Source organism: Lissotriton vulgaris, chromosome 3_1, assembly GCF_964263255.1.
Source record: "Lissotriton vulgaris chromosome 3_1, aLisVul1.2, whole genome shotgun sequence".
NCBI lineage: Eukaryota > Metazoa > Chordata > Amphibia > Caudata > Salamandridae > Lissotriton > Lissotriton vulgaris.
Window position 1 is genome coordinate 1,104,817,529 of NC_141689.1, and position 18,900 is coordinate 1,104,836,428.

The following is an 18,900-nucleotide window of genomic DNA, read 5'->3' on the forward strand; positions in this document are numbered from 1 at the left end:
CAACTTCACCAGTAAGTAGGATTTATATGACTATTTTAACATACCATACATGGCAATGCTACTCCTTTCTGATCAGGAATTATCACTTAAAAGTATATAAGCGAATTCCCAATGCTAGCCTATGAGAGGAGTAGGCCTCCCAGTAGTGGAAAATGAAATAGGCTTTTTGTCACTACCTGGGCATGCAAAACATAAAAGTACATGTCCTAACTGTTACTTATACAGAACCCTGCCCATGGGGGTTCCTAGGGCCTACCTTAAGGGTGGGCTATGTGTAGTAAAAGGGGAGTTTAAATGGCTAACCGAAGTGACAGTAAACTGCACACACATGCCCTGCAGTGGCAGGTATGAGACTGGTTTGAAAGGCTACTTCTGTGCGTGTCACAGTCAGTTGCTACAGGCCCACTAATAGCATTTAATTTACAGGCCCTGGGTATATGGTATACCTCTTTACTAGGGACTTACAAGTGAATAAAATGTGCCAAACAGGAGTAAACCAATCATACGTATTTAGGAGAGAGAATACATGCACTTTAGCACTGGTTAGCAGTGTTAAAGTGCCCAGAGTCCTAAAGCCAACAAAAAGGTCAGGAAAAAAAAGGAGGAGGAGGGCAAAATGTTTGGGGCTAACCTTGCAGAAACGGCCAGGTCAAACAGATGTTTTCTAGGAATGCCACATTGGGTCCTCTTTATGCTTGGAATGTGTGCTGTACAAGTACTGTGCAGTATGCATTTTAATTTGGCATAGTACAGCTGAATGCACCTAGCAATCTGTCTGGCCAGGGTTGCTTTTCAGAAAGGACTGCTGAGATGTGACTTGGCAAATACTAAAAAAAACGGCTTGCTTTTTCCAATAGCTCGAACACAAATTAAATATTACATGATAGCTCTCCTGACATCTAAACTGTGCAAAGCCCTTTCTGTGGGAGATTATGGCTTTAGGAGAAAAAAACATGGTAAATGAATAGACTTGCTGACTTGGAATTAGGATACCACCTTGGGTAAATAACGAGGATGTGTAATTTTTTTATTTATTTATTGAGCTTGTAGAGCGCGACAGCTACCCACAAAGGGTTTCCCGGCGCTGGATGATCAGGGAGCTGGTAACCTCGGTACTATAGAAAGACAAAATTATTGGTTGAATAGCCAGGTCTTTAAGGCTCTGCCGAAACGTATGTAAATGGTTTCTTTACAGATGTCAGGGGGAGAGAATTCCACAGTGTTAGGCCGAGGTAAGAGAAAGAACTGTCACCCATCCTGGCAAGTCTAATTCTGGGTACAGTGAAGTTACCATGAGAGGTTGATCGGAGGAGCCGAGAGGGAGTGTAGGGATGGACAAGGGATTGTAGGTATTGTGGGGCAGTGCCTGTTTTGATTTTAAACATGTAGCTCAGGGTTTTGAATTTGATACGACTCTCTACCCTGAGCCAATGTAGGTCGCAAAGGTGTCCGGAGATGTGGGCTGTTTTGGGAATCTTGCATAATAGTCTTGCGGCAGAGTTTTGAACTAGCTGCAGTCGTCTCGTCACTGCCTTGTTAGCGCCCAAGTAAAGGACATTGCCGTAGTCCAGCCGGGATGTTATAAGTGCATGGACTACAGATTTTTGAGTATCACTAGGCAGCATCCAGGTGATTTTCCCGAGCCACCGCAAGATAGTGAAACAGACTGCAAAGACCTTGACTACCTGTTGGTGCATGGTCAAGGCATCATCAATCGTGATCCCCAAATTCCGGACATGTCTAGAGGGCCGCGGGAGAGGACCCATTTCAGCAGGCCAGTGAGTCGGGGTCCATAGTTCTTTCTTTCTCCCGAGAATCAAGACCTCAGTCTTCCCGCCATTTAGTTTTAGGAGATTGTCACTCATCCAAGTGGCGATTTGCCCTAAACTTGCTTGAAGAAGGGAGGTGGAGCCGGGATCACTGTTAGAAAGGGAGAAGGTGATCTGAGAGTCATCTGCATAAGTGAATAGGGTTAGGCCAGCTTGTTCCGCAATATAAGCTAGAGGCCTGATGTACAAGGTAAAAAGCAAAGGACTGAGCACTGAGCCCTGGGGTACCCCGTATGGTGAGGAGTGAAAGTTAGAATTGGATGTGGTGGAGAAAATTTGAAACGTGCGATTGGCATGGAATGAGGAGATCCAGTTCAGTGCTGTGCCACGAATACCCAAAGAATTTAGTGTATTGATGAGTATGGTGTGAGAGATCGTATTGAACGCTGTGATGAGGTGGAGCAGTATGAGCGCCACCGTGTCTCCTCTATCAAAATGTTGGCGCAGGTTCTCTGTTACTCCCAGTAATGTGGTTTCGGTGGAAAAACCAGTTATAAAGCCAGACTGAGACAGAGAGGGATGAAGAATTTGGTTGGATTCAATATATTGGGAGAGGTGTAAGTGAATGTGTCTCTCAAGAATCTTGGAGAAGGCTGTCAGTAGAGAGATTGGGCGATAGTTGGACGAATCGCTAAGATCAGCTGAAGGCTTTTTCAGGAGGGGTGTCACCATGGCATGTTTCCAGAGCGTTGGGACTGTGGATTCAAGCAAGGAGGTGTTGAGGGAGTTTAATATCAAGGATAAACTGGGATTGTTGAGTTGTTTTAGTATAGGGATGGGGAGAGGGTCCTTGGGCAGGCCTGATTTTAATTTTCCTAGAATGTTTTTCATGGAGTCCAAATTAAGAAGTTGCCAGGAGTCTGTGTGGGGGTAAGTGTGAGGAGAGCCAGTTTTAGATAGGCAGGTAGTGGCGGGGAGTTGTGGGTCTGTGGTTGTGGGTTCTGATCGGAGTGTGACTTGGCAATATCCAGGTAGATAGTCTCAATATTTTTGTGAAGAACTGTGCGAGCTCTTCGCACTGGTTGTTGTTCAGGGGTGGTGGTTTCGCCGTGGTCTCGGAGCCAGCCAGCTCTTCGCCAGACCAAAGAGTGTTTTGGAACAGTTTGTCGCATCCAAAATAGTTTTAGAGACAAAGTTGTCCCGAGCTGTAGCACATAGATTGTGGTAGGATTGTTTTGCCAACTTATAGGCCTCTTTGGAGTCTTTCCTCCATATCCGTTCAAGGCGCTTGCATTTGGATTTCTCGGTTTTTAAGGTATCACTGAACCAGGGAGCCAGATTATGATGGTTCTTGGACTGTTTCTGCGTGAGGGGGAGGCAGGTGTTAATGGCACCAGCCAGCCAGTTGTCAACGTCTTTCGATAGTGTTTCAATACTGGACTGTGTTGAGGGTGGATTAGAGCAAAGGATCTGGTTAAGGGCATTTATATCAAGTTTTTTCCAATCTCTTTTAGGTATTTTTAGGGGCAGATTGGGGAAGGTAGAGGTGGGACGATGATGTATTTTGATAGGAAATGATCCGACCAGTCTAGGGGTACTGCCGGAGTGCAGTGAATGTAAGAAAGATTAGAAAAAATTGGATCGAGCAGATGGCCGGCTCTATGAGTGTGGCCAGAATTGGAGAGAGTAATATTCATGGCAGCTAGATCAGATACGAAGTTGCTGCATGTAGAGTTATGGGGGTCGTTAAGGTGGATATTTAGGCCGCCAATGATTGAGAAGTTTTTGGAGTGTATGAGGAAAGGAGTAATAAGATTGGGAAAGGATAAGGCCCAGGAACTGGGGGGTCCAGGCGGACGATAGACTAAGACGCCTGAGAGAGTGAAATTAGGATTAAGAGAGAGTTTAAAAAGGGCAGCCTCGCAGTTAGGGAAGTTTAGAGGATCAAACTTACATTGTAGGTGGTTTTTAAAGATAATTGCTATACCACCCCCTACTTTGATGTCTCTGTCCATCCTGACAACAGCGTAGTTGGAAGGTAAGGCTGCAGCGACGTCAGGACTCGCACTTTCATGGAGCCAAGTCTCTGTGAGGAATAAGGCTCCAGGTTTTTCATCTGACAAAAGGTCATAATACTGCTTTATTCTTTAAAACCTATGCAAATGATTTCTCTGCTGAGAGAGCTGTGAGTTCACTGTCCCTTCAGGGGGAATTGATCATGAGCAGAAAGCGCAATCTCTAAGAGAGGAACTCGGAAAAACAAGAAAGGAATAGCTTCAAAAGTGCTGCAGACTAGGCTAGTCAAGACTATATTTTGGTCCCAAGAATGAGCTGTGGGCATTGCAAGAAGTATTCCACTTCTAAACACTTTCATAAAAGCTTTTGGCAGGGATTTCAAACACAGAAAGAAAGCGTCTGTTTTAAAGGTTTTTAGCTATTGGTATTAGATATACACACACATAAGTGTAGTCCAAGCCTGTTTCTACAAAATACAAAAGGTAAAAGACAATGGGCCTGATTTACATTTCGACGGCCGGGTTACGCCGTCACAATGGTGATGGATATCCCGTCTGCTGACATATAAATCCCATATTATCCTATGAGATTTATATTTCGGCGGATGGGATATCCGTCACCACTGTGACAGAGTAACCCATCCGCCGAAACCTAAATCAGGCCCAATGTTTTCAACCATTAGTGCCAGAGTGTCTAAATTGTGAATTACATTGAAATTGACATACATTTTCCATTTAACCTCATTACATGTTCTTGGTATTGGAATACATTCACGACACAGCTGTAGATACCCAAATTCCAAGTCCTCAGGTGCCAAATTGACAGATTGAGTGATTTGGTAAAAACATAAGCAAATATCCCAGACCAGTCTATCCATAACGGATTTCCCAGAGACTGTTGGTGTGCATATTTGCATGCAAAGTTTTGGCATCTTACATATATTTGAGCAGAGAACTGACCTACTATCAGAGTCCCCTAACAATGGAAGTACATGTTGAACATTTGCTTTTGGGATTTTGCTGATGACTCCTTCTGATGAGATTAGCTAATTAATTCACCACTATCAGCTATTGCTCTATCAATGCAGTGTTGGAGTCACCAATGCAAGATTGCTTGCACTACACTGCATATCTGTGGTGAATGTGTGAACCTTTGTTATTCTATGTAGTACACAGCGGTCACATTCTCTGTTCACATTCTTACCACCTTGGTGTGAAGTTTTGTTTGAAATGGTCATAACGTTAGCCAAACTGCCATCAGCACCAACAAATTGATGTATATAAACCTTTCCTGTCAGGGCCACTAATCTTGATTGGTGTGGTTAGTCATGCGGATACCCCAGCCTGTAAAGGATGGGTCTGTCTTGATGGACACATGCAACTATGAGTCAAGGAAAACATTTGTTCAGTGTTCTCGTTTCACTACTGTAGATTTTGCTGCACTAACACTAGATCCTCCCAGTCACTTGTGGCAATTGCCTGGCAAGGCATTCCCATACCGGGCGCATAAACAATTGTGCATTTTGAACCAACTCAATGCACAATGCCATAATTCTTTTATTATCAGTCTTACTATTGTGGGACATGATGCCTAGAAAAGGGAAATACCATCACTCGCTGCTGGCTGGATTAGGACTTGCATGTCACTTATTGGGGAGTGGCCACTTGGTCTACATGGACACCAGAGAGATGTTTAAACATGGATGGTGAATCCTAATCAATGCACAAAGACAAATGTCTGCTGTGTGTGAGCAAGACAATAAGTTGAGCCATGCCTAGGTATCGATTCTCATGAATGTGCATGTGAAGCAAGTGTGTTACTACCAAAGTTAGATATTATGTAAATTTGTAAATAATTGTGGCACTTTTGTGACCCCAAAAGGCAAGTCTTTGGATTGGTAATGTTCTCCACTTACAACGGAACATTAGGTTCTGATGATTTATCGAAATGTGAAAGTTAGCATCCTTGATGGCCAGTGTTGGCATGTAATCTCCTATTCATAGCAGTGGAATTATATCCTGCAATTTGTTCATTTTGAAGTTCTTGAAGATAACATACTGGTTGAATGGTCTGGGATTGAGGGCTGTGCCACAAAATGTTATCTCTCTTTGGAATGAGGAACTACATGGATGAACACCCATTGAAGTAGGCACTATATAAATGCTGAAACACACAATTATTTTCGCTGGCATGTAGGGACTGTTTCTGTTACACGTTTGAGGAGTATTGCTTTCACCTCTTCTACCTAGAGTGGAAGACAATCCTTTTCAGCTAGTGAAAGTGCAGTGGTAGAATGGAAGGTTGGTATGGAATTCAGTACAGTACCATGGGCAATGGAGGACAAAACACACTGAGGTTATGCACCACAAGAAATAGATTTCCTTAGCCACTCTTTGGTACGCTCCTGGACCTGTGGGCACCAGAAGAAGGACTGCCTTGTTCCCCAGAAGACTGACCTGCTGCATGAAGCCTGCCTTGTTCAGCTGAGGTATGTTCTGCTGCCTGCTCCCTGTGACGTAGGACAGGACCTGCTACCCTTCATTCCGGCTAATCTGAGTGACTCCAAGGGTCATTTGGCTTACCTTCTGTTCTGAGCTACAGGGAAACATAAAGCTCCAGAGGCTGCAACTGATCAGCTGACCTCCTGTATTGGACCTGCCTCAGCCCTGCTGGCCTCTGCTGCAGTAATTTCCTGATCCCCGTGAGGTGCCTCCTCTGTTCCTACACTCTGTGCTGGCATCAGTTGAGCTCTTTCTGTGAAGTAAGGAGAAATCCTAAAGTTTTGGGTTCTTCTCAACCATGAATGAGCCTGTTAATGCCAATATCCTCAACACAACAGGAGCTACAGGGGGAAGAAAGGGCAGGCCGCCCCCCACTCAATGCACTTAGTAATGCCAAGATCCTGCCACCCATGTTGACGCCAACTCGCAGCTCCAGTGAACATGACTGTTTGCTCTACAGCGACCGCCAGCAACTACCAGCCCCGTGAGATATGCACTACGTGCTACAGTAACAACAGCCTGATGTGGCTGCCAACACGAAACTCCAGCAACGACTGTCCAGGACACTTGACCAAATCTTTGTGCTACAGCAATGACAGCACGCCCTGCGCATCTTCTTTTTGCGCGACAGCGCCTTTCTAGCACAAAAAGAACTCAGGACTTTGAGAAGGCAACTTTTTCAGTGGACTAACCTGGTCTCTGTGTCCGGCCCGTGCTCCATCGCAGCCAGCCTGAACTTGTGACTTCCCCTTGGGCTAGAACGACCATATGACCACGAGGTGCTTTGTGCCTTTATGTGCCTTATGTGCTATCCTTATTTAAAACTTAGAAATACAATATGTCCGATTCTACTGATTGGTTTTGTTGTTTTGGTCTCATTCTATTTAATAAAATGTATCCTATTTTTCTAAATTTGTTTGCGATTTTTCTTGTGTTTTGTTTTCACATTGTGTGCTGCATGAATACTTTACACTTTGCCTCTAAGTTAAGCCTGACTGTTTTTGTGCCAAGCTACCAAAGGTTAATTTTCTGACTTTTGTGGTTCACCCTGACAAGGATTGTGGTTGTTGCCCGAGTGGAGATTCCACTCCCCTCACCAATAGCTCAATTTCTTACTATTGAGTAGTAGGAGTCCAGTAGGATAATTTCATATTTTTTTGAGGACCGGATTCAAGGATTATGCTTTTTCTTTATTTTCTCCAGCAGCCTTCAGAAACAAAACAGTTGATAGCTACATTTCTCATAAAACGTTGGTCAATTGCCCACTGGAGATATTTGTATGCTTCCTGTACCTCCTTCTTTCTTAGGTGCTCAAGCAGCAAATTAATATCTCTCTTGACCCTCTCACGATATTGCCTTAAATTGATCAAATTCCTCACATAGTGTACATTGTTTATATGTGACTTTTAACTCTTTTTTCCTTTCCAGGTTCCGAGCACAGAACCGGGTCTCCCAAATCCCTCAGCGGTTGTTGTGTTCCAAAGGGGGCTGCGCATCCAGGCAGTGGTCCTCCTACTGCTAGAGGGCTCCTTCCCTTCAAAACAAATAATTACCTCACCGCACGTTGCAAGTCTCTATGTTTCAAAATTGGCGACTCTGCGCTCTTTTCACTGAACAGATGGGTGTCTCCCGCTTACAAGGTTATAACCGCTTGAGGTTGTCTTCATGCTGGTGGGAGAACGTCAGTCAGGGGCACATCTCCCATTAAGCCTGGTGCTTGATGCTTCAACCTGGGTCTGTATTTTACACGAAGGTTGCCCATGCTCAGCCCTATTAAATAGTCTATGCGCAATGCAGGGAGGGGGGCGGGGTGTGTGTGTGTGTGTGTGTGTATATGTATATAGAGGCTGAAGCCAGTCTCCATTCATTCACCTACCAGGACCCCCAAAACGTATCTTCAAGAGAAGGAGGTTGCATCTGTTTCATGGGATGTACATTTTGCAGAGGAGTTAGACCCCTCTGTACAAAAAGCTCTGTCCACAGCTTAGCGCCCCTGTGTCACGGTTTAGTTGTACCTGTCTTGTAGGGATGCCACAACCTTCACAATACTTCAATAGGAATTCATTGTTAGTACAGTAAATTCCCGGAAGGGGGGATGGAGGGGATTTGGAAGACTAAATAAAACGCTCTCTTAAGTGAAGATCTAAATGTATAAAAACGGTATTTTACTAAAGTTATCATTGAATTAAAAACATTCTCTCACTTCAAAAATTGCTATATCTGCTGATTTATATCTATTTTCTCAGCTATCTCTTCTCTTTTGTATTATTCAAAAACGGCAATCTGCAAACTAAACACACCCTTCTAATGTCTGAACATAATTGAATACACTCAAATTGTCAAGAAGTGTGTTTACACCCACCTGTGTGCCAAGGACACCAGAGAGAAAATAATAGGTTCAGAACACAAAATCTGTTAAATAAATAATTCTCTCCTCACATTGAAATTGCCAAGAGTCAACAAAGAACATTCCTAAATAAATCTCCAAAGACTTTAGGTTCATTCAGTGTCCTTCCAAATGCCATGGTTTATGACTTGCAATCCTTTCACAAATAAAACAAAGTTCATCTGCAAGTTCAGAAAGTGTTTCTCCAGATGTCAAGGTTTATGGCCTTTGGCACCTCCTAAAACTAAACTCCAAACCAAATAATGTTCACAAAACAAATATGCACTTGCAGTTCCTTATCAAAATTAAATATACATAAAATGAAGTTTTAGACCTTATGTTCAAACACTTTATATTTTAAACAAAGGCTTCATGAAACTAGAAATCTTCAGTTTAAATATGGGGCTCTAATTGTTCAAGGTTAACTCTGTCAAAAACTTTTTCAAAACAAGTTCTTTTTCAGCATAAAGAAGGTGACTTAGAAACAAGATTAACTAGATGTTCAAATGGACTACTACCTCCAACATCTAGTGAGACAAATCTGGCTTTCTGAAGAACTTGTCTCAACACTTTATCAACTTTTGGAAGCCATGCAGGCAGTTTTCTCCTGCCACATGTTATTAAGAAAAATAACGTTCTTTTTGATAAATGTCACAACACCTGATATTTTCACATGGACCGTGTATTAAACATTGGATTTTGGATTTAGATTGGGATTTGTAAAGCGCGTAGCTACCCAAGGGCGTCCCAGCGCTATAGTATCAGCTTAAAGTGCTCCTTTGGTGAAATTTATTGGGGGAAGAGCCAGGTCTTCAGTAGTCTGCGGAATGACAGCAGGTTGGATTCTCTGCGGATGTTAAGGGGCAGGCTATTCCAGAGCTTAGGGGCGTTGTAAGCGAAGCGGCGACCGCCCGTGCGCGCTTTTCTTATTCTGGGGATGCTGGCAAGGAAAAGGGAGTCCGACCTGAGCTGTCTGGAGGATTTATGAGGATTGATGAGTGATTTTAGTATGGGAGGGCCTTTGCCTTGTAAGATTTTATGGGAAATGCACAAGGTCTTAAAAGCAATGCGCTCCTGGATGGGGAGCCAGTGAAGAGCTTTGAACCGGGTCTCCCAAATCCCTCAGCGGTTGTTGTGTTCCAAAGGGGGCTGCGCATCCAGGCAGTGGTCCTCCTACTGCTAGAGGGCTCCTTCCCTTCAAAACAAATAATTACCTCACCGCACGTTGCAAGTCTCTATGTTTCAAAATTGGCGACTCTGCGCTCTTTTCACTGAACAGATGGGTGTCTCCCGCTTACAAGGTTATAACCGCTTGAGGTTGTCTTCATGCTGGTGGGAGAACGTCAGTCAGGGGCACATCTCCCATTAAGCCTGGTGCTTGATGCTTCAACCTGGGTCTGTATTTTACACGAAGGTTGCCCATGCTCAGCCCTATTAAATAGTCTATGCGCAATGCAGGGAGGGGGGCGGGGTGTGTGTGTGTGTGTGTGTGTATATGTATATAGAGGCTGAAGCCAGTCTCCATTCATTCACCTACCAGGACCCCCAAAACGTATCTTCAAGAGAAGGAGGTTGCATCTGTTTCATGGGATGTACATTTTGCAGAGGAGTTAGACCCCTCTGTACAAAAAGCTCTGTCCACAGCTTAGCGCCCCTGTGTCACGGTTTAGTTGTACCTGTCTTGTAGGGATGCCACAACCTTCACAATACTTCAATAGGAATTCATTGTTAGTACAGTAAATTCCCGGAAGGGGGGATGGAGGGGATTTGGAAGACTAAATAAAACGCTCTCTTAAGTGAAGATCTAAATGTATAAAAACGGTATTTTACTAAAGTTATCATTGAATTAAAAACATTCTCTCACTTCAAAAATTGCTATATCTGCTGATTTATATCTATTTTCTCAGCTATCTCTTCTCTTTTGTATTATTCAAAAACGGCAATCTGCAAACTAAACACACCCTTCTAATGTCTGAACATAATTGAATACACTCAAATTGTCAAGAAGTGTGTTTACACCCACCTGTGTGCCAAGGACACCAGAGAGAAAATAATAGGTTCAGAACACAAAATCTGTTAAATAAATAATTCTCTCCTCACATTGAAATTGCCAAGAGTCAACAAAGAACATTCCTAAATAAATCTCCAAAGACTTTAGGTTCATTCAGTGTCCTTCCAAATGCCATGGTTTATGACTTGCAATCCTTTCACAAATAAAACAAAGTTCATCTGCAAGTTCAGAAAGTGTTTCTCCAGATGTCAAGGTTTATGGCCTTTGGCACCTCCTAAAACTAAACTCCAAACCAAATAATGTTCACAAAACAAATATGCACTTGCAGTTCCTTATCAAAATTAAATATACATAAAATGAAGTTTTAGACCTTATGTTCAAACACTTTATATTTTAAACAAAGGCTTCATGAAACTAGAAATCTTCAGTTTAAATATGGGGCTCTAATTGTTCAAGGTTAACTCTGTCAAAAACTTTTTCAAAACAAGTTCTTTTTCAGCATAAAGAAGGTGACTTAGAAACAAGATTAACTAGATGTTCAAATGGACTACTACCTCCAACATCTAGTGAGACAAATCTGGCTTTCTGAAGAACTTGTCTCAACACTTTATCAACTTTTGGAAGCCATGCAGGCAGTTTTCTCCTGCCACATGTTATTAAGAAAAATAACGTTCTTTTTGATAAATGTCACAACACCTGATATTTTCACATGGACCGTGTATTAAACATTGGATTTTGGATTTAGATTGGGATTTGTAAAGCGCGTAGCTACCCAAGGGCGTCCCAGCGCTATAGTATCAGCTTAAAGTGCTCCTTTGGTGAAATTTATTGGGGGAAGAGCCAGGTCTTCAGTAGTCTGCGGAATGACAGCAGGTTGGATTCTCTGCGGATGTTAAGGGGCAGGCTATTCCAGAGCTTAGGGGCGTTGTAAGCGAAGCGGCGACCGCCCGTGCGCGCTTTTCTTATTCTGGGGATGCTGGCAAGGAAAAGGGAGTCCGACCTGAGCTGTCTGGAGGATTTATGAGGATTGATGAGTGATTTTAGTATGGGAGGGCCTTTGCCTTGTAAGATTTTATGGGAAATGCACAAGGTCTTAAAAGCAATGCGCTCCTGGATGGGGAGCCAGTGAAGAGCTTTGAGGGAGTGTTTGGCCGAGCATCTTGATTTCATTCCCGTGAGGAGTCTTGCTGCGGCCTTCTGAGCGTGCTGACGTTTTTTGATGACAGCTACTTGGGGCACCTAGGTATAGGGCATTTCCATAATCCAGTCTAGAGATGATAAGGCCCTGGATGAGAATTTTTCTAGACTGAGGGGGGATAAGGGGGAGGATCTTCTGTGTGGCACGCATGAGGCCAAAGCAGGTGCCGACTGTCTTTCTTGCTTGGGATCTGAAGCTGAGGTCCTGGTCGAGCCAGACTCCCAGGCAATTATTTCTTGTGACAGCCCCAATATGTAAATATGCCTCTTTATTCACAATACTTATACCCTGGAGAAGAGCCTCCTTGAGTTGGTGGCCAGCCATGTAGATCCCCTCCCATGGAGAGACGACCAACCTGGACCTTCTAGGTACTTACAGCCTACAAGGCAGACCACTTATCTGCTCAGAGAGAGGTTGAAATGTCCCAGGGACCAATACCAGGAACTTCCTGACCCTTTTTCTGGAGACACTCCTTTCCCAAGATATGATAAGATTGATTTGCCACCTGTCTCTGATGGTTCCTGCTTATAGGTCACAGCCTATGTCAAGGGCTGCATTCACAAACCTCTGGACAAAGAGGTTGGTAATAGACTCCGAGCAGAATGCTGCCATCCTTCCTTGGGAGGGAAAGTGCCACTCACACCTGAGACCGATGCAAAAATGGCCACCTTCTTATCTAAATATATCAAGGACCACCAAAAAGACATTGACTGCTCCTGGCGCTCCGGCCAAGACAATGTATCAGATATGGCTGGTTCATCAAAAAAGATTTTACGCATGGCTGAAGAAGCCAAACAATCTGGTTCTCTGATCTACCCAGAATCTCCTTCCGAGTGGGTGCAATAGTCGATAATCTTCCTGGGAAATTACAACTATGCCATTGCAATGAAAAGTCGCGTATCACTGCACGATTCCCCCCAAATGGAGACACATAACCTCGGATATATGGGTTATTGAGATGATCATGGGATTCCACATGGATTTATAAGGGTATGCCTTCCAAGCTGTCCTACCCCCTCCACTAGTGTTTTCTGAGGTACATTCACTGTGCATCAACCAAGAAGAGGCAGATATGAAGGCATAACAATGCCATTGCAAGCTCCTTCTTACATCCCAGAGGTTTTGTCAGCAATAGCTACCTCATGGAGAAGAAGGACAAAGGCTTCCAGTGATAAACTTGCAGAACTTCAATGGGTTCCTGGTATACTGCCACTTCACGATGCAGAGCATCCATCTTCAAGATAAGCTTCACCCTGGGGATTGGCTGGTTTGTTTCAATCTACCTTACCTTTTGATCCCTATATAAAAGCCTCACTACACATCCCTCCATTTCATCTACAGACAACAAGTATTTGAGTTCATGACCCTTCCATTTAGCCTTTCACTGGCACCATGGTGATTTACGAATGTTCTCAAACCAGCAATGGAATTCCTCAGAACAAAGAGTATACGACTGACCGGTTACCTGGACAACATCCTTATCATGGACCAATCCCAGGAGTTATTTAAGACCCACCTGGCAACTACGATCTCTTTCCTCGACGGTCTGGGCTTTTTCATCAACAACAAGAAATTCTCAAGGACTCCGACAAACAATCATCTTCTTCGGGTTTGTGATAGATTCTGTATGGGTCCCACTGAGCCTCCTAAATAAAAAAATGGCTAAGATTCACTAAAAACTAAGGAGAACATTTGCCAAGCCAAAATCATTCCTGATGCAGCAGGCCAGGATAGCAGGGTTACTATCTTCTTCAGTCCAAGTGATATTCCCTGACCCACTGCATTACAGTACCCTGCAACATCTCAATGTCTCACACTTAAGGAAGGATCTTAGTTATACAGAATTGCCTCCACTCTCAGAGGACACCAAAGAAAAAATCAGCCACATGGCGGTATGGAACGGGAGAGCCATTTTCGGATGAGACCACAACATCATTATTGAGTTGGGATGCCTTCCGTCTGGATGGGGTGCCATATGTAGACAGCAAGCTACAGAAGGAAGCTGGTTGGACCAGGAGCTACAGACTGTGCATCAACAGTCTGGAGCTCCTGGCCAGATTCTTCATAATCAAGTGCTGGACCAAGGCGAGATCCCAATGTTGTGTCTTTTTCAAGATGGAAAATATCTCAGGAGTGAGCTATATAAATCATCTTATCCGGTGGTTCAGGGACCCTGGAGGACCACAAATCCTTCTCCGGAGTTCAGTGACTATTTAGAAAATTCAATATTATTAACAGATAAATAAAGAGTAAATAAAAAAAGAAACATAATGTAAAAATACATTTTTTACCATGTTCTGTAAATTAGAAAGAATTTGAAATTGGAGGCTAAAAAGTAATTTGTGGGATGAGAGCAGATGCATCAAACACTATATAGTATGGATGATCAGTGGACTCAATTGAATTTAGAAAAGACTCAACCTTGCTACTAAAGTTAACATCTTTATTCTTTTTCTATTCGTTTGTGAATTAAGAAATTATTTCATCATTTGTGTATTTATTTGATGAATGCTTGTTTCTGTAACTTTTGTGTATTGTTTTGCAGTTCAAATCGTGAAAAATGCTTAGCTGGGGTCCCCACCTTCCAATAATGCCTCAGTGGGGTCAGTTGAATTCAGTAATGATTTAATGGGGGGCCCTGGGTTCCAGTGATTATTAAGTGGGGGTCCACAGCAGTAGAAAGGTAAAGAACTGCTGATCTAGGGGCACTTGACCCTCATAGAAGGAGTTTAGACAATTTTGCCTATCCAACCAAGTCTTGGTGACAGCAGAACACCGGCAGAGGACAGCCAAGAAAGTGGTGGATTGGAACTCGAGGTATCTCAAGACCTCAAGCATGTGGAAGCTAGACCCAAGAGTGTTCAACAAACTAAACAAGATCTGGGGTCCATTTGCACCGAATTTCGTTGTATCTTGTCTGGACCATCAAATTCCCAAATACTTCAGCTGGAGACCGGATCAAGACATGGTGGCAACAGATGCCTTTTTACAGGATTGTCATCATGAGAATAGGTACACTTCCCCCCTTGCCATGATTACGAGACCCTCAGCTCAGAGCAGACCCAAAAAGCATATGTGGTGCACGTCGCACTGATATGGAGATCTCTAGTTTGGTTTCCAGTTATTCTGTAACTTTCTTGGGATTCTCATATTTTAAATACCCCACTTTCCCCTAATTCTGAAGAATCTAGAGGGATTGCCATATCACCTGGTAATGGAGGGCAACCTGCAACTGATGGCATGTATTTTTACAGGGGAACACGGAAAATCCTAGTACTTTCGAACAGGCTTAAAAGCTTATCCATAAATCATGGGCAAAAAACACCACCGAAAGTTATAGCTTGGTTTGGAAACGATGGATGTATTGGTGTATGCACAGACACATGTTTCTTGTGGAGTCAAGCATTTTTGCCATACTGAACGTTCTCTCTGAACTGGCCCTCTAACGTATCACAGGTTTACCCTGCCTTTCATGATGGTCCCAAGTTGTGTGTAGAGAAGCGTTTCTCAAACCCTTGGTCGAGATGGTTTTTGGTGAGTGGCGAATGTCCAGTCTATAAGTAAAGATGGCTTTAAAATCTGTTTTTATCTTGTCACATTTGCTGCGCTTCAAAGACATAGGTCAAATATCAGACTATGTCCTCTGACTAATTGCTGCCTATTTTTTAACACTGGGATTGGTGTTTCCAAACTCCTCTCACTTTACAGAGAAAGAAAAGTAAATTGAATTGTGTGAAAATGTTGCTGAGGTACAGAGGGTGTGAAAGGAAAGGCTGTATGATTTATTTTTTTGTAACATACCACAAAATGTAAATACTTGTAAATGATGTGTACACATTCAGAAGTTAGGAATGCAAAATAGAATCACATATTTTTGCATTTCTGAAGTGTGATCTCAACAAATATTTTAACAGGTTTAAAACAAATCAAGACACTTTACTTGGTGATTTACACATGATAAAAATTCACTGAAACCTAATTTCCATTCATTACCACTTGTGCACAATATATAAAATGTTATGTCCGTTTGATTGGGATCATGGGTTGTCGGACTGTATCACGCTTTTTGCCGATGACGTGTTATTTTCTTTAACGAACGCGAATAGAACCACTCCGCGACTGCTTCCCATTCTGCAGATCTTTGGAGAATCGCCTGGTCTCTATATGAATCCGAGCAAATCTACGCTATGGCTTTTCTGGAATTCGTTGGGTGTAGGCGACTGGGCTGAGTCGGTCGGTCGGGTATTTACTAATGGTCTGAAGTATCTTGGGGTATTTCTCTCTGAATCTCCCACGGTGGCCTGGGAGAACAACCTTTCTGGTCTGGGAATGCATCCGTGATGATTTGAAGGTCTGGATGCGCATGCCGCTGTCAATCTATGGCCGATGGGCCATTTTTAAGATGGTCGCGCTCCCTCGCTCATTGTATCAGCTGCAGAACTGTCCCTACCAGATCCCCCCTCGATGGTTCCGACAGGTGAATTCGGCTCTGGGTCAGTTTTTGTGGGCAGGTGGGGTGGTACGTGTCACCTTGCAGACATGTTTCCTATCCATGTATTGCGGAGGCTTGGCGACCTCGGATGTCCTGTCTTATTATATGGCCTCACAGCTACTTATCCTAAATGAGTGGTGGTATGGGAGTCGGGATGACCCAGCTTAAGCTGTGGAGCGGCGCCTCAGGGGGGATCTCTCTCTCCACATGATCTTATACTCTGCACCGGTGCGCAGGTCTCTGCCGTCGGTGACTCAGGTGGTTTTCTGGGCCAGGCGGCAGGCTTTGCGGTGGATAGGATGGTGAAACACGCTGACCCGGCAGACCCCACTGTGGAACAATGGGCGCCTGCCACAATTGGCTGTTTTGCTGGGGTTTCATGGTTGGGATAACATTGGCATCTCTACTTTTGGGGATGTTATGAGGGGGACCACCTTGAAGTCCTTTCAGGGCCTGCAGGTTGACTATCAGATGCCTAAGTCACAATTTTATAAATTCCTGCAATCTTGTCACGCCCTATCTCCGAGTCTAGTGCATCTGAAGACACTCGCCAAATTCAGTCCAGTGGAAGCCAAGATATTTATGGGGGATCTTCATGACCACAAAATGTTCAAGATCTATCAGACATTGGTGACGCACAGCTCCCCCGCTCTGCAGAATCTCAGGGGGACTTGGGAAGAGGACCTGGACTCCATGGATGAGGAGGACTGGGTGGAGGTTCTGGCCTTCCCGCGAGGGGCGGCCATTGTGGGTCGTCTACGTCTTATCCAATTCAAATATCTCCACAGGGTCTACTTCACAAGGGTCGGGTTATGGAGGACAGGCATGGTGGCTTCCCCGATGTGCCTTAGATGTGAACAGGAAGAGGGGACCCTGATACACACGGTCTGGATTTACTCCTCCCTAGCGCGATTCTGGCGAGGGGTGATTTCCTGCTTCTCGGAAGTGTTGGCTGGGACTTGCCCCGGTCACCAAAATAGGTATTACCACATGTCATGGAGGGGATTGGAGGCAACATTTATAAGCGCCATCTTATGATGCTGGGCTTTACATTAGCAAAGAGAGATATCGCAAGGGCTTAAAAGACACCGGAGCCACCTTTGGTGTCGTATGGAAGAGGGGCCTGGACTTTTGTGTGGGTTTGGAACTCCCTATTTTCACAGCTAGAGGTTGCCCGCAGAAACATTATAAAATTTGGAAGTGGTGGACGGACTATCATGGGCTGATGTTGGAGCTCATTGCGGAGGGGGGTCCCCTTTTCCAGTTTGATGCTACCTCATGGGTGCACAGGATGTTTGTATGTGTGAACAAGTTGGGGCGGCAGGTGTGGTGCGAGGCCAGATTCTAATTGTGCTTAAGAGGTTGTTGTGCGACTTTGGGGAGTGGGGGGGTTCCTTTTAAAAAAAATAAGAGGAGAGGAGGGGTATTTTTCATCTGTATTGCACTTCTTCATCCTTTCTACATTTCTTTCCTTTTGTTTAAAAAAAAAAAGTCAAAGCCATGATGTTGATTATTGATTGTGCAGAGGCCTCTGGGGTACAGAAACCTGCGATATATTGTGTCATTTGATGAATAAAATGTGTTTAAAAAAACCTAAAACTTTATGTCCATGCAAATTTAGCATGATGAATATAGGGGGGTAGCTGCACTCTATTGAATGAGTCTTAAAGCGTTTGTTCGATATGTGTGCTGTACCGGTATGTAGCCTGCAAACTATAAAGTATCAAGTGTATATGGCCTGGTAAAAGAACCAGGACACCAGTACGCACTACTCAATTTAGTTGATCATTAGTACATTTCTTTAATTTTTACAAAAAATCAACAGAAAGCATCAGTACATTCTTATTCCAATTTCATTTGTTATAAAGCAAATTTTTTGTCAACATATAAAATGCTGTCTACATGCATTTTTCATACAGCTCAATGTCAATACATTTCATCTACACCCAATGCATTTCAGGGCGCGAGCCCCTTCGTCAGGGGTCTGTGTGCAAAGAAAAGAAAAGAAAGGAGTTTTATTACTATTGATGCAAAAATTTATCGGATAATAGATCTCTGTGCTGTGTGCATTCCTTACCGCTGATGAAATTGAGTATGTAAGTTACAATGATCCAAATGATGTAAACGTATCCTGAGTAAGAGAAAGATTAGAGTCTTATTTTAGATATATATGGTTGTTTTGTGATACATATTATGTGAGGGTTCTCTATGTAAAATGCCATGTTACCTTTTTAGTTGTCTGCATTGAATCTGCAATGAAAAGAAGATACCAGGGGAAGTTTTTGCGTTATTACCCGGGAACTTAAAGTTATTCAACGTTTAATTTAAGTGCAAAATGTCGCTCACCTTATTTATATTGTCATTAGGTCAAGAGCCTATATGGAAGAAGAGGAGACTATAATCAATTACGTGCAATGCGAATTAATGCATTTACTTAGTTGTTCTCTGATGTTTAGAGGAGGCGTTTACCTGTGAGTCTTACGCGATGAAAATTGGACTCATCAAGTGCTCAAGTTATTGGTGAACC

General features: G+C 43.4%; 1 protein-coding gene across 1 annotated transcript in view; it reads right to left on the minus strand.

Annotated features, from left to right (window-relative positions):
* The window catches only part of LOC147727494 (alcohol dehydrogenase 1-like), a 288,449-nt gene that overhangs the window by 120,941 nt on the left and 148,608 nt on the right, over positions 1–18,900 (minus strand). The gene's annotated exons all lie outside the window — the stretch shown is intronic.